The following is a 17,389-nucleotide window of genomic DNA, read 5'->3' as shown; positions in this document are numbered from 1 at the left end:
TGCATCTCTCATTTTCCTGTTTGACTATCAGACACACAGAATTAGCATTCCATTCCACAGAATTTCCTTTATACAACAAAAGCAATATTTTCATATTAGTTTATATTGGTTCCTCCAGGGTAAATTTCAACCGCAGAGGAGAAACAGATAACGTGGTGGTGGTAGCGCCTTTCTTTTATTTAAATGATCTATTTCTTTGTTTTTGCTGCTATTTACCATTGTCTTTTTGCACTGACTTAGTTCATAATGCAAATCTCTTCAGTCAATAGAGACGCTAGGAATAGTTAGCTTGTAGTGTGCTGTTTGGATAACTTTTCATCATTCAGCCTTCTGCATAATAAGTACTGGAGAACAGACTTGAGGGCTCGTGTTGGAAGAGGGGAGCTGCTGAAGGATGAGTTGTAATGGAGAGCAGGTAAAGGAAGAACTGGGAATCTCTTCCAGTCTGGAAGCATCCACTTACATTTCCCAAAAGTAATAACAGGTTTTTAAAAATTCTATTAATGAGGGGCACCTGGGTGGCTCAGTGGGTTAAGCCTCTGCCTTTGGCTCAGGTCATGATCTCAGGGTCCTGGGATCGAGCCCCACATCGGGCTCTCTGCTCAGCGGGGAGCCTGCTTCTCCCTCTCTCTCTGCTAGACTCTGCCTACTTGTGATCCCTTTTTCTGGGTCAAATAATAAAAATAAAATGGAATAAAATCTTTAAAATTTTATTAATTATTTGTGAGAGAAAATATGAAAGAAAGAGACTAAAAGAGAGAGAGAGAGTGAGCGGGGGAGGGGGGCAGAGGGAGAAGCAGACTCCTCACTGAGCAGGGAGCCCAATGCGAGGCTCAATCCTGGGACCCTGGGATCATGAACTGAGCTGAAAGCAGATGCTTAACCGACTGAGCCACCCAGGAGCCCAAAAAGTAATAATAGTTTAATTAAAAAAAATTTTTTTTTTTTTCTGAACAGCTGTATCTATGGAGTAGGTACCAGTATGTGGGAACAGGAATAGCATTAGTTCTCTCCCTCCACTTCTGCTCTCCTTTGCACTCATGGTTCGGCAACTTGTGGTTAATCCCACCAGGGTTCTCTAGCCTCCCCACTTTCCACCTGTCTCTTCCTGTTCTCCCCACACATGCACCTCATATGCTCCTCTTCGTTCCGCTGCTGTCACCTCCTATTACCCTTCCCGACTCTCCCCAGATCAGAGTCATTTATTTTTTCTTCTGTGACATCATGTTTGTTTGCACCTATACTATTATTCTGGCAATGGCATTTTTTTTTTTTAAAGAGAACTTCTGATTACTTTTATGTACAGACAATTCAGCAGTGTACGCTTAGGCCAGTTGGGTGGCCCATTCTTCAGCTTTTACCTTTTCCAGCTTGACAACGTGAGCCACTGACTCTGGACCCAGAAGGTTGCCTCCCCAGTGATGGCAGATCTCATCCAATCTATCACTGCAATTGGTCCTGATAGATTTTACCAGCTTAGCCAGAGCTCCTTTGTCTTCTGAGTTACTCTGTGTGAGGGCAATAGTGGTATAAGTCTTCCTGTGGACCAGAAGCCCAGCATGGCCCTCCCCTTGATAAGGCGCTAGGGAGCTGCTTCTCACAACATAAGGCAGGCAGGAAGACAACCAGCTCACTGGGATTCACATCATGCACAGTTGCTACCAGCTGAGCCTTCCTGTTTTCCACCAATGTGGTGACAGTCATAACCCCTGCTTGAAGGACAGCTGGCCTCTTAGTGGGGACTGCCCTTTCACCAGCAGCTTTAAATTCTAAGCATGGGCCAACAATCTGCTTCTTCTCTTGCTTTGTCTCTGATCTGTATTTGTGGGCCAGCTCAAGCAGATAAGTGGCTATTTGGTGGTCCAAGGTGACCTGGGTGAACTGGTTAATCACGGGGGCACTTTGAGATGTCTACAGAGACTAACCCTTTGCTGCTGCAGCCAATAGCAGGGCCATTGGACAAAGCAGGTGAAGTCCCTTTTGGGCTGGATGTCCTGTTCCTTATTGGATCTTTTCTCAAATAGGGGATTGACCACCTACTTGGGTTCCTGCTTCTTCACAACAGCAGGGGCTGAGGCCAGCCTTGTTCCCTTGGCCTTCTTTCCTTTCTACATCTTGGATGGCTGGAGGTGACAGAAAGAAAAGAGAACTGTCCTGGCAATGGCATTTAACTATTTGTTTGCACGGCTCTAAAAGAGAGGCTTGGATGACTCTGAAAGAGAGTTTAAGTCTTATACCCCATGGCTTCTCAGAAGTTGCATGGTGAATGGGACAGGGCAGTCATTGGAAAATATGTATTACACAAATGATTCAGAAAAAAATATTTATTGAGGGTTTTTTGCTATATTACCTAACACAACTCTTTTAAGATATTAACCTATTTCAGCAATAATTTTTTCTTGCTCCAGAATGTGATAAAAAGATTAGTACATGGCAAAGACAGATTATAATTAGAAATACCACCCATCTATTTTGTTTGTTTATTTGTTTCTCTTTCTCTCAACCATGGAGCATTTTTATGGTTTAAACCAGAAGGGTCTAAGTGACTGTTAATAGATGTAGCATAAGCCTTGAGTGTGTTGACTACTTAGGAAACCTGAGCTAGTGTGTCAATAACAGAAACCTGATAGAATCTTCTTTTCTTTCTTATTAATGTTATTTCTTCATGGAAATAAATAGTCCCAGTATGCATAACAGACAGGATGTTAAGATTGACTCAGATAGGACATATATATATTTTGTGTATATTTAGTGAGTTTTGTGGTTGATCATTGTTGTGCTATGATGTCCATTACTTCCTTAAAATATTGGCTAATGGCTAGCCCTAATCTGATGTATACCTGCTCTTTCTAAAATTTATTCCTATATACTTTACAGTATTACAGGTTTGTTATTTTGAGAAGAAGGAAAGAACATGTTGGTTAAAATTTTATGTAATCCCCTTCTCTAAAGCATTCACTAGATGCAGAAATGGATACCAGTGGGGTGCCTGGGTGGCTCAGTTGTATAAGCATCTGCCTTCAGCTCAGGTCATTGATCCCAGGGTCCTGGGATCAAGCCCTGCGTTGGGCTCCCTGCTGAGCAGGGAGTCTGCTTCTCCCTCTCCCTCTGCCTCTGCCAACTGCTTGTGCTCTTTCTCTCTCTTTCCCCTTCCCTCTTTTGCTTGCTTGATCTTTGTATTTCAAATAAATAAATACAGTCTTTAAAAAAATGGATACCAGTGGCCCATATCAGCTATAAATATTGGATGATGTAGGCAATTAACTAGCCTTCAGGCAAACAGAAGTCCTATACTTAGCGATGGTACTAATTATAATCCAGCTTCTCTACTAGCTTCTTCTTAAATGGATTAAAATTTCTGTTTAATCTCTTCCACTGAGTTTAAAAACAAACAAATAGAACATCATGACTCTTTGAAAGAGTGACTTCAAGAATAAGGTTTGGTGCTTGAAACCTGAACCCCTGGAACTAACCAGAATATAAGACATTGAAGCTAGGGAAAATGTAATTCTGATGTATGGTCCTACTTGAGGCAAGCTGAACTCAAGAGGTGTTTAGGGAATTGTAAACCAAAATGTTCCATCTTTAGTACTCAGTCAGGGTTAATGGAAGGAAAGTGTCATAGTCCTGGCTACAGGAGCTGGTCCCTGAGGTCTGCTCTGGGTTACAATGTCATCCACTCTGGTCTCCTAGGAGGGCTACAATTGACAAGGCAGTAAGAATCAATCTGGAGGGAAGAAACAAGCTATAGACTAAGAAACAGAAGGCACCAACAAGCTGATTTGGCTCAAAGGAGAGGTACTCAATCTTGACAATATCACTATCATGACAGGTGTGACTATGTATTTTTTGGTGATTATTTATGACTTGACTTCTCTAATAATAGACAGTGAATTCCTGGAGGATCAACCTTGTATCTTCAGTGGCAAGAGCCCTGTTTGGAAAACATATACACACATATGTGCCCCGCCCCCCGCCCCAAACACAGATACACACATACAGATACATAGGAAAACAATCTATCTTTTGAGGTATCTTTTGAATGCTACATTGTCACTTTCAAATGACAGATAATGAATTATTGTAGAGGGAAAGCAGGGAGGAAGGAAAGAAATGTTCTTAATCTTGACTTTCTCATCCGTCTTGACTTTTTCTTCTTCTGCAAAGTGGTTAGATCAGACCCGTTATGTTTCCTTTCCTTTCCTTTTTTTTTTTTTTTTTAAGATTTTATTTATTTATTTATTTATTTATTGACAGAGAGAGATGGTGAGAGAGAGAACACAAGCAGGGGGAGTGAGAGAGGGAGAAGCAGGCTTCCTGTAGAGTAGGGAACCTGATGCGGGGCTCAATCCCAGGACCCTGGGATCATGATTTGAGCTGAAGGCAGACGCTTAATGACTGAGTCACCCAGGAGCCCCCCGATATGTTTTCTAAGAATTTTACAGAATTAATACTTTTTGGTTCCTTTGAAATGTTTGTTGTTATCCAAAGATAATGTTTGTAGTTTGTTGTTATCCAAAGAGGGAATATTCTAGAATACTCGTGCTGGTGAAGCACGTTGGAGAAGTAAACCTTACCAGTATCCATGGCCATTTCCAGGCTTATTTATTACCAGCCTTCATTGAACAGAAGGGGACCTTCCTACTCATGTCCCGGGGTTGTCAGAGAGGAGTGAAATGGAGGGCAATTAAGAAAGAGTCCTTCATTCAGTTTGTAAGAGGGCCCTCAAGCAATGTCCAGACAAAGTACCTGCCTCTTCAACATTGCTGGCATGTTTTAGGGGATAAGGAATGAATTCATTGAGGGCCTTCAGCATCACAGAGAAATCTGGCCCTATTACTTATAGGCATGTGATGGTGGGCAAGTCAAATCAAATGTGTCAAGTAATTGTAACTTTTAAGGAACTCTACCAGAAGTTGAAGGTATCAATGATTATTACTATGGATATTCATTATTATTATAATTACTTCATCTCTTAAGTGGGGATGCTCAGTCCATTTTTATTCTCTGGACAGGAGGTCATTAAAGTTTTCACTAATGCATTTATCAGTAGTTTTTTTGTTGTTGTTTTCTTGTGATGAACTGAACCTTATGCAGGGAGAGAGAATGCTAAAGTAGATGATAGCACAGGAACTTTGGAGTTACATAGATCTGGCATAAAGACGAACACAATCTTTTAGCATATATGAGAGGTTGTCAAGTCAATAATTATTTCTGAACTTTGATTTTCTTTTTCTTTCTTTCTTTTTTAACATAAAAAGAGTCTTATTTACTTCTTTTTCTTTACTTAAAAGGGTTTTTGAAACTTGATTTTCTTCATGTAAAACAGTATTTTTATTTCACTCTCAGGGTTCTTTGGAGAATTGACTAGGAAAACACATAGTCACCTTCTTCTAGTGGGGTTTTGGGAACAAAGCAGACATTCATTCGTGCAACCAAAATTTATTGAATACTTATTATTTCCTAATAATAAAATACTTAACAAAAATACAGTCTCTGTTCTCACAAATATTACTGTTTAGTTCCTTTAAATGTCAGTGTTTCCTAATAACAGGGAACACATACTCAAGGGAATGTGCACCATGGTGGTGAATATTGCCAAGGTTGGTATGGATTTGTCAGTCAAGAAAAATGGTCTTAGGGTGTGAGCAGGGCAAAGAAGAATCTGATGACGGAAGGGGCAGACATGGTTGAAGAGCAGCCTAATTCAATCTTCACATTGTGTCCCAATAATACTATTTGAAAATAATAAAAATTAATTATTTAAATATAATCTTTGGGGCACCTGGGTGGCTCCATCAGTTAAGCCTCAACTCTTGATTTGGGCTCAGGTCATGGTCTCAGGGTTGTGAGATGGAGCCCCATGTCAGGCTCTGTGCTCAGCAGGGACTCTGCTTGAAGATTCTCTCCCTCTGCCCTGCCCCCTATTAACGCACTCATTCTCTCAAATACATGAAATCTTAAAAATATATATATATATATAATCTCTTACTAATTTATTTAAAAGTAGTAAGTGTCCCATAAATATCTTTGTAACTTTTTCATGCCTGTACAATACCTTAAGTACAGAGGACCCAGTGTTTGTTGAATATCTTTAGTGGGTATTTTCTCATTTAATTCTTTCAGTAGACTTATTTATAAGTAGCATCCATAAGCATCCCCACTATATAGATGATTAAACTTGTGAAATTAAGCAGATTGGTCAGGATCAAACATTTAATAAGTAGTTCATGTGGAATTGAACTCAGGTCTCATTGGCTTAAAAAAGTTATCCCACTGTACTTTGTCAAAATGCAACAGCAAGAAAAGGAAAAATAAAATGAATAAAGGAAGTACTGATTTTCTTTATTTGAGTGAAACCAGAAATTACTTGTGTCTGTAAGAGGGTAATATGCCCAGTTTATCTTTTCAAATATTTGTATGAACTGTGGTGAACAGTTGTTGGTCAAGGAATAATGAACCCTTCACAAATTCAGAATTTTCTATTGGCCACCAACAAAAATTATCAATTGGTCACTGTTTAAATTGTTAAATGTTTGTTAACTTGAATCTATTTTCTGTTTAAATTATTGCCATGAATCATATTCTGTTATTGGCCCAATTATTTCAGTAGAAGACTTTTGACATTTTCTTTCATAATGCCAATACTGTGCATAAAACCTGTGAAATTATGAGTAGGTGTCTCTGAGTGCTTTGAAAAGTGATTTGTGTGTCTAATTTAAGCACATGAAGAAAAGATGAAGAAATCTGTGAGTTATGATTGTGTAAGCATGAGTGTGTATTCTCTCATTTGTTCTCATAATTTTATCATGAACAGAATGACAGTGACCTTGCTTTAAGTCCCTTAAGCCATCTATCAAAATACGAAGTGAATAAAATGTAAAGAAAATAAAAAATGTAACACAAGCCTGTTCCTCATTCAGAAAAGGAATTATGGGGAATGCCCTAGGAATTCTGTCTCCACAGAGATAGGAAATTTTCTGGACATATACTCATATGGTAGAAATTGCTGGAAGGGGCGCCTGGGTGGCTCAGTGGTTAAGTGTCTGCCTTCGGCTCAGGTCATGATCGCAGGGTGCTGGGATTGAGCCCCGCAGTAGTCTCCCTGCTTGGCAGGAAGCCTGCTTCTCCCTCTCCCACTCCCTCTGCTTGTTTTTCCTCTCTCGCTGTGTCTCTCTCTGACAAATAAATAAATAAAATCTTTAAAAAAAAGAAAAAGAAACTGCTAGAAATAGAGCTTCTCTAGAAATTCTTCTTCCTTGTGAATTTCTGGTACAAGTAAGCTGTAGAAACACATTATTACCAGTTGGAGGGTTGGCTTTATCTATAAATGTGGACCTTCTTCCCTAGACACTTACACTGCCATACCTTGGTATAGCCAGAACACGTACCTCATCTCTTGCCATCCAGGTCTGAGCACGCCTGCCTGAGGACTGGAGGAAAATGGCTTAAAGCTGAAGCCAGCATAGTGGTGGCCCTGCTATATACCCTGGGTCGCTCCCAATATTCTCATGGCCTATTTACATTAGCCACACGTGTGAAGAGAGAGTATTTAGTCGTATGCTTGATCTTTTCACTCCTTTGACATTTCCAGTCTCTCAGTCGGTGACATGTCACGACATCCTGGAGTGTGGCCAATCCAGATCACCATCCTTCCTTAAAAGGTAGGGAAGGGGAATGAGACCACAGGAGCCAAGAGCCCCATTTAGAAGCTTACCCATCTTGCAAAGATCTTGTTACAAGAAAATGTGATAAGTGAACAAGTACATATTCAACAGTCCACTGTGTGGCATTTGTGAAAGTGCCTTATAAAATCAATTCTTATTAAGAAAAACAAAACAAAACCATAGGTGCACCTCGGTGGCTCAGTTAGTTAAGTGACCGATTCTTGATATCAGCTCAGGTCATGATCTCAGGGTCGTGAGATCAAGCCCTGAGTCAAGCTCTCAAGTCTGCTTGTGAGTCTCTTCCTCTCCCTCTGCCCCTCCTTCTGGTCACACTCTCTTGCTTTAAAATAAATAAATATTACAAAACAAAACCAAATCTGTAGCCTGCTACTAACCTAATTATACTTCTTTAAATTTGAACTATATAATATGGGACTAACAGAATAAATCAGCCAGCCAGAATCTGGATTAGTTTTGTCACCTAGCTACATTTTAGAGGAAAACATATTGGATATAATACTACAAACAAGGTACTAATGTAATAAATGAGAATATACAGATTTTTTTTTTTTGCATTGAGATTGCCATTGTTATTGGTCAGCTACATAGGTTCATCTGAATACCCGTGGGAATGAATTCTCTGCTAACATTGCCTGAATCACATCAGCTGCCTTACTTCTGTTCCTCATCCAAGTTAGATCTGGGGTAAATGCTGTGTTTCCAGCACTGGTTCCTATTTTCCAAATCTATATGCTCATCTTCCTCTCTCTCTACACCATCTTGCATGAAACCATGCTGAGAATAAAGTCAATTACCAAAATCACTTTTCCTCAGTGGGTCAGAGATTTTCAGTAACAATGGGATTTTTTTTTTGTTCATCCAAAATATGCTCACATACTACCAGAACTATCTTTTTAATAAGTTTTAAAAATAGGTGCACATAAGTTTAGCAGTGAAGGCTCATACCTTTCATTTTCTGCTTATAATCAATTTAGGACTATTTATCCTATAAAAGAAACAAGAGCAAAAAACTAACTCAGAAATTATAGCCTCGCATGTGTTACTATGCTCCACAGGCCATATCTTTAAATATGTTCACATTGTGAGAATAATTGTTTTTGTCTTCATAGTCAATTCATCTGTTTGACTAAGCATTAAATTACAAATGTACTTAGTTTTTCCTGTGCTGTCCTACTTTTGCTTTAAATTTGTGTGAGTTGTACTAAACTTGTATCATGTATTTTACTGGTAGAATACTTCAATTATCCCTTTTATTTACTCACATTTCACTGCTAGCCAAAGAGAAGATTTGACCCCATCAATTTTCTTTCTATGACTCGTATCTGATGACTATATGTTTTAAAGAATAAACTCTAAGATTTTAATGTTTCTCTTTCTATTCCCAAAAAGCTATCATTCAGAGAGGAGCAAAACAGCATGTTTTAAACAAATAAGAATGTTTAATGTGCAAATTATCAGTATAATGTGATATGATATGACAACTATACTTCAGTGTGGAAGCTTGATATTACTCTATTATTATCCTTAAATGGGAAAAAAAATCCTTTATTTTGAGGGTAACCATATGCAGAGTGTTCATCGGAATATTGCAGGATCTTTGGGATTTGGTTGAAACATTGACTCTTGAGTTAACACATCTTCACTGATCTGTTATGAGGGCAAGTACATGAACAAGTTCTGATGTGACAACTTGTCCCCCAGTAAAAAGAAAAATAATTCAGGGGGTAGTTCAGGTGGCAGAGGAGAAGGAGACTGAAATTTCATCTCGTCCCAGGAATTCAGCTAGATAGCTAGCAAACCATTCTGAACACCTAAGGACTCAGCAGGAGATTGAAGAAAAGTATAGTGGCAACTCTATGAACAGAAAAGCTACCACTTTCTGGAAGACAGGGCAAGACGTCTTGTTGCTGTCAATGAAAAAATAAAAGAAGATGCCAGTTATTAAAGAGAAACAAAACAAATCAGATTGTTTATACTTTTGCATATTGCAAAGCCCAAATCATGGTTTGTTTTTGTTTTTGTTTTTTTTTTCTCATCCTTGTTGAGGAGATATCTATTGTGTTTGGATGCATCTTTCCATCAGAACAAAAAACACAGTGCTTTCAAGGCTTCATAAGCAGGTCCTTATTAGTACCTTTCTAAAAAGGCACAGAGGCTACTTTTCTAATAATTGAAATCAGGATATAAGTGGCCTGTTCAGTGGGTGAGCTCCTGCTCCTTAAAGAACAGCCCTCTAGAATATCACACACATGAACATGATTGTGGTCCCCTCTTCATCTCCTATTTACTCTTGCTTACTTTTTTGGAGGATTTGTTACTAGCCTTCCTAGTCATACCTTACATGGTTCGGGTGCATCCCATTATGATAGCTGAGCCTGATTTTTCTTTTGCTAAGTGCATTAGCTTTGACATTTGCCAATGTCCTCTGAGGTCCAGTCACTGGTCCACTTTGTATCCTCTTACTCAAAAGCTGGGGATGACCATTTTAACTAGAAGAAGTCAACACATTTCTCGAACGTAACAGGGTTTCCATGCAAATCGAAGTTTAAAGCCTACAAAATAGAGGAGAGAGAATGGGTTCAACAGATGTTAAATGTATTTGTAGGAGAAGCAGCACTTACTGTGTGCTCTTATGTGCCAGGCAGCGTGCTGAGCGCTTTCCCTGTTTTAGCCCAATAATTCCTGAAAACAAGCACTCCCTGGGTAAGGAAAGTGTCCTCCCTGGGAGGCAGTTACTGTTATTATCCCCATTTAACAGATGAGAAAATAGAGGCAGAGGTCGATTATATATCGAGCTGAAGCTCAAGAAGCTGATGAGTGTCTGAACTAGGATCCAAAACCAGACGGGGTTTAAGCTCTTAACTGTTAAGCACCGTTTCTCCCTGGGAGGAGGCGATTGTGGGTGGAAGGCAATTGTGGGAAGAGGCATGTGGAATTGAGGAAGGAGGAAAAAAAGCTCTCTAAATGATAGTGAGAACTGCTTCCTCTAGGACCCATAGGGAATGATGAAAAATCTTTGGCAAACATTATCCAATTTAATTTAAAAAATAATGCCAGAATTTAGATGCCATTATATCCATCATATGGATAAGAAAACTGAGTTGGGTTGGAACCATAGTATGGCATTTTCAACATTATGATGTGAGATGTATTTTATCTGTCAGACTCCAGCAGATTTCATCTTTTTTGTTCGTTTTATTATGCTGCACTAAGGAAGAAAAAAAACGCAGACTAATTCCATTTCCTAGCTTTAAGAAGCAGTAGTCAACTCTAGGCATGACTGATAAAAATTTATTTGATTGTGTAGTATTTACCTAAGTCCACTGAAGGAGCCAGATTTCCTTTAGTGTAGTCACAAGCTCCTACGTGACCTGAGCATTTTTCAGGAGAAGGTAGGTATAAAATTCTCCTAAACGGAGAGGAATATTTTTCCCTTAGTCCTATTACTGACAGCTTCTAAATTTAATAACACAAATGCTCCCCTACAAATAAGTGTAACAAAAGCTTAACTTGCCACAGGGGGAAAAATGCTATGATGTAACAGACCCAGGAATAAGTGAGGTTTCTGGGAAGGTCACTGCCTGAGGCTGCTTGATAAACTCTAGCCCTTATATGTACCCACTGTTTGATGTTTCAGTTTCAGATGCTGAGCCTGGTCATAGCACACAGGTCAAGTTTCTTGCTTAGACTTCTCAAAAAGGTGACAAAATAAAATCAGTGTAAAGCTGTCAGATGAAAGGCTCTCCCATGAATTATATTTTGCTCAAGTAACCCATCTGAAGCCAAATGTGTCCTTTGCTAACTCTTTCGAGAGTTCAGCCCAAGGAACACCAAGGGGCTCCAGGATTGTTTCCCATCTGAGTCTCTTTTCAGAAAAATGCAGGGAAATTCTTGAGTTGACCTTGTTCTGATAAATCTCCTTGAAGTAAGGTCATCATAATTCTCACCCACATTTTTCTGCTGTCTTGTCAGATGAATCCGTGAAATTCACAGATTAACCCAAGTCCCTCACTTAGACATTCTAAACGCGCCAAATGTTCAAGTGTAACAAAAAATTACACATCTGGTAATTCTGCATGTTATTTATAGCCTTTCTGATAGAGGCATAATTGATTCAGAAATGTAATTTACAGCTTGGCATCTCCATTTCAAAGCCTCAATTCTATGACATCCACCAAGAGAGTAATCTCATTTTTGTGAGGAAGCAGAGATAATAATTATAACGAATTTTTGTATGATAGCGTCATGCTTTGGCATAAAGTTTTTCTTTCTCCTTGTCTTTTCCTTTGCAGAGTGGGCAGTATTCATGTCAGCCACACACTTAATTCCACGGTATGATTTATGGAGACATAAATGAAGCATAAAGTTGATCAACAAACCCTGGGGTGATGGCAAATGGCTAAGGCAAGTTTCTCTTGCCCTCTATTTTTAATTGCAATCCTCGTCAGAAAACACTCTTTAATTTAACCAGGTAATTGTTCTTTTCGAAGAGAGCATCTATTATTTAGTTACATTTTTGAAAATTACTGAAGAATGCTGGAACATTGTCTTTATCAAAGAATAGTTGTACAATTGCTTCCCTTACCCGCCTCCTGCCTTTGGCTTCCCCACCCTTCTAAAGCATAAAATGATTCTGTCATTTACTGCTTTAGTCCCTGTCTAGGCCTTGGGCACGTTTTGAAGAAGATATATGGAGGAATTAATTTATGTTAGCCAGTGGGGTCCTGTATAAATTTTATTGACATCAGTGGATGTATCTTATATTTACCCTCATGCCCTCAAATCATTACCCTAATTCTGACCATGCATATCTAATCTAGGCAATGGAAGACTGACTGATTCAGTTCCCAAGGAGGAGCTCAGATTTCTCCCTGCTTGCAGAAATTGATCCGTTGAGTTTCCTTATTTTGGCGTTGTTGGCCCACCCGGATCCAGACTACATTGTTATTGTTTTAATTTATGATTCTAGGAGCTATTCTGGGACATTTCTCCTGGCCATTCACTGAGTTCCACCTTCTGGACTTGCTCTTAGCTGCCTGGTTTTCATTCCTGCCTTCGATACTGGTGTCAGACCCCAGTGTATTCTATTCCATCCACCTAACTTTAGCATTAGCTCTGAGATTCCAGCTGTGCTGCTCCACGTTGGCAAATGTGACTTCTTCTTTTTTTCTTTTTTAAAGATTTTATTTATTTATTTGAGAGAAAGAGATCATAAGTAGACAGACAGGCAGAGAGAACTGGGGGAGCAGGCTCCCTGCTGAGCGGAGAGCCCACTGCGGGGCTTGATCCCAGGATCTTGGGACCACAATCTGAGCTAAAGGCAGAGGCTTAACCCACTGAGCCACCCAGGTGCTCCGGCAAATGTGACTTCTTTGGTTATGGATCCTGGCCCAGGTGAAATCAGAATTCACTGCAGCCCTTTTACTCTTCTATTATTTTTTATTTGATTCATCACAAGAAATCAGAAATACACTTCAAAGCCTAAGAAGCAAATAAAAATTATACATAAGACAAATATAAAAACCGTCATCATATTTTGTGTATTTTTCAGTCTATCATCTATCTATTATCTATCTATCTAATTAACATCATACTGGTAATGCAGATTTTGTTTGATTTTTACTCAGTATTTTGTCATTTCTGTGTTTCCATCTGTGAAGACTTTAAAAAACCTTTTTTTTTTTTTTTTTTAAATTTGAAAAGGAAAAATGCTAGTTTTTACCTTACATATGTGCCCTAGTTTGTTTACCCATTTCTATATTTTGGCATTTTGCAGTTACCAATTTTTTTTTGTTTTTGTAATCAAACCTTGATGAATATATTAGTATTTATTTAAGATTCTTTATTGAATACTTATTTTGTGTGAGACCCTGTTTTATGCATTGAAAACTCCACAAATGAAGTTGCTGAATTTAATAATCATGGAAAAGCAGAAGTCTAGAGAGAAATAGGAAGAAACGGCCATGACATTATTGTGTGAAAAGTGCTGGGGGCATATGATAAGTACTGGGTAAATTTGGAAGTCGGAGAAAACTTTTTTTTTTAAGATCTATTTATTTAGGGGCTTCTGGGTGGCTCAGTTGTTAAGCATCTGCCTTCGGCTCAGGTCATGATCCCAGGGTCCTGGGATTCAGTCCTGCGTCTGGCTCTGTGCCAGGCGGGAAGTCGGCTTCTCCCTCTCCCACTCCCCCTGCTTGTGTTCAGTCTCTCCCTGTGTCTCTCTCTCTGTCAAGTAAATAAATTAAATCTTTAAAAAAAAAAAAATCTATTTTAGAGACAGAACACGCCGAGGGGAATGGCTGAGAGAGCCTTATGCAGATGCCTCAGTGCGGAGCCTGAGGAGGGGCTCCATCTCACAACCCTGAGATCAGGGCCTGAGCTGAAACTGAGAGTCAGATGCTTAACCAACTGTGCTATCCAGGCGCTCTAAGGTCAGAGAAAACTTCAAGGAAGAGGCAGTCTTTAGACTGAAATCTGAAAGGTGACTAAGAATTAACCAGATAAATGAAAATACTGGGGAAGGAGCCACTCTTTTAAGTGTAAGTCATCAGGAAATGCAAATACCTATGAACAAGAAAGAAACTTGATGAGTTAGAAAAACTGCAAGTAATTCAGTCTATCTACAACGTGGAGTGATCATAGGCTTCTTGAGAAGACAACTTGGGCCAGATCAAGAAAAGACTTTTACAGAATTTGAAAGAATTTGTTCTTTATTCTGAAGGCAGTGAAAATCTTTCAAATATTTTAAAACCATGGGCTTAGGGGGACAACATAATTAGAAATGCTTTCTGAAAGATTACTGGTGACTTTGTGGGGATTACCTTGGTGGGGGAGCAAAGCAGACAGAGTCTAGTTAGGAAATGATTCACATAAGCAAAGCGTAGAGGATGCTAGCTGGACCCAATGTAGTAGGAGACTGGGAATTAGGATGGAGAAAAAGGATGTCCCCCCCCCCCCTTAAATAATGCTGATAAGATGTGATGGTTTTACTCAGAAAGTTAGGAAGGAGAAGCCGTCAAAGATGGTGTTCATTGGGGGAGGTTGTGGTGCCATGTGATTAGAGAGGCCGATGTAGGGAGGAGTAGATTTCTTTGTTTGTTTTTAATGATTTTTATTTATTTGGGAGAGAGAGAGTGAGGGGGTGGGGAGGGAAGGGAGAGAGAACCTGAGGCAGCCTCTGAGCCAAGAAGGAGCCTGAGGGCTGACATGGGGCTCTATCCCATGAGAGATCACAACCTGAGCCAAGAGTAAGGCGTCTAACTGACTGAGCCACTCAGGCACCCCAGGAGGGATACGTTTAAAAGCTGTGATATATTCTTGAAGAATTTTGTTTGTGAAATTTAAAAGAGAGATTTGAGTGTGGGTAGAATGATAGAGATTTGAGAGTGAGAGATATGTCGACTCGGATCATTTTATTAGAAGATTATTCTAGATGTGAAATTATTCATCAAAATTTGTTGATGCATTTGACACAGTGATGTTTAGAAAGGTCACAGATATTGGCCATTTGGCACAATAATTTGGATTTGGGGCCAGTCTGTCTCTGTGTTCTTAGAGACCTTTTATACTCTGGGTTTCGTGCTTGAGACCAGAATGTCTCTTTCTCCTCATTCCACTGTTGCTGCATCAGAATGTCTGCAGGAGAACCATTTTACATCTTGACTCATTTCTCTGGTCCTCATGGGACAGGCGAAGATTAAATGCATGACATCTTTGAAGTGTTGTTTTAGCATTCTGAGCAGCAGCTGGAATATTTCTACCAACAATAAATAACACAGTGAAAGAGAGACCTTTTTCAATATCTGGCTTCTACTCAAATTGTGGACTCAGCTGTGATCCCTAAATATTTTAATTAATGTCTCTCAAAGGGAGGTTTTACTAAAGCAAATGAAAGGCACCTTGATACATATCCATTTATGTACTGAAGCTTATGAACAGGGGGCTCTGACATTCCCTAAAGATCTTACCTTTCATCTTGGAATAGATGATGCTTCCTACTCAGATGATAGATCTGCATTCCTTTTACTGTATCACTCTATTCCAGAAGCAAAGGAAAGGAATTAACCCATTAATCAGATGGCGAGCCACTGAGTGCTGGAGAATGGGTTTTGCCTTAAGATACATTGGGATTCTAGGACTGTATTCATATAGTTAGGCCACTTATTAATTTCTTGAAAGGATAGACTGGGAAAAAATATTGCATGTGAATGTACTCTAAATCCATTATAAGAAGATTTGATGCCATCTACCTAAGACAGAGCACTTTATTCTGCTTTAAGTAATAACTGGTATTACATATTGGCTATTTGTTAGATATCAAGGAATTATGTTAAACACCTCACGTGTTTGTTCTCTTTTAAGTCTAACTACCAGTCTGTGGTATGCACAGTATCAAGATCATCGTGTTGTAGAAGAGGAAACTGACTTAAAAGAAGAAATGTCTTGTTTGAAACTATAATAGGAGTGTAGTGGAACCCCTATTCACACCTGGGGTCTCTAATTTCAGAAGGTGGATTGGAGATTATACAGGATGCAGGGCTGAATAGTTCAAGAGTGTCTGGAACAGAAGTCATTCTTTGTTCTCTTTCTGGGGCTCACACTGCATCACAATCTCACAAAGGAAGGCAGATTAAAGTATGATAATGGTGTCAGTGTGCGTGGAAGACGAGAATTTCTAAATGTCTTGTAAAAAAAATTCCTTGTATAATTTCTAGCAAGGTATAAGCAGATTGACCTTCTGGTTCTATCTGTTCTTACCCTTAATTAGCAAATATTTGTCTTCTGTGAGGAGAAACGGAATAGCCATTGGGGTTTAAACTAGTCATAAGCCACATGAAAAGAAAACAGTAATTTCTTTTGGGGGGAAGGGATTGGATTTCATTATTTGATTGGGTTTTTAAGGTCTCAACCTAGTCAGTGGATATCCACCAAATCCACAGTGGATCTCAGCTAAAGCAAAAAGCCAAACTCCCTTTCTTTGATTAGTAAGGAGGTACTTCAGGTAAAGTCAGTATGAACTCTGGGGGTGTGACAGGACTGTTGGGAAGGGTCCCAGACAATACTCTATACCACTGAACCCTTCCTTCTCAGCTTTCCCATTTGCTTTCTGTCTTGGTTGACCTTTGAAAAGTTAGTCATTTTCACAGTCTATACATATATATTTAAATGTTTTATATCAGCACTTTTAATAGCTCTTCCGTAGTGGTTAATTCTGTCTGCCATCGAACAAGCCAGCATTAATCTCTCGATGTTTAATAATACTGATTAATTTCCCAGTAATATTTCAATATTCATCAGTAATGAATTTTTATAAGAGCTGATCTTTGAGTCTCTCTTCTGTCATTTAGGATAAACTCATGTCGACCTGGTGTGTCTGTATTTGGAGGATGATATATGACTTTTAAGGACTTCTAAGGTCAAACAAAGAAGGTTACCAACTGTGTTGATAATATAGATGTACTGTCAGTCATTGACATAACACACTGGGGTCACTCACTATCCTAACGCCTAAAACCTAGAAATGTTGGACAACTAGCTAATAAAAGGCAGCCCCCACATTACAGTTAAGTGCTCATTTGTCAGTATTTATTGGGGAGTCCTGTGCTGCTTTCACTTCCAGTTTATCTGTGGCACTAGATGAAGTGGCAAAATTACAATAGTCTGGGATTCTTTTTTTTTTTTTTTAAAGATTTTATTTATTT

The 17,389-nt window shown here is 39.1% G+C and overlaps 1 pseudogene across 1 annotated transcript in view; it reads right to left on the bottom strand.

Moving 5' to 3' along the window:
* Positions 1 to 1,325: 1,325 nt before the first annotated feature.
* LOC309853921 (large ribosomal subunit protein eL8 pseudogene) overlaps positions 1,326 to 17,389 on the bottom strand; it is a 100,597-nt pseudogene continuing 84,533 nt past the window's right edge. The window contains exon 2 of the transcript in view: positions 1,326 to 2,212. The product of the transcript in view is annotated as a large ribosomal subunit protein eL8 pseudogene (transcript). The remainder of the gene's footprint in view (positions 2,213 to 17,389) is intronic.

Source organism: Mustela nivalis (genome assembly GCF_964662115.1).
Source record: "Mustela nivalis genome assembly, chromosome: 18".
Classification (NCBI taxonomy): Eukaryota; Metazoa; Chordata; class Mammalia; order Carnivora; family Mustelidae; genus Mustela; species Mustela nivalis.
Note: the sequence above shows the minus strand (reverse complement) of the source record. Positions and strands in the feature narration are given on the sequence as shown.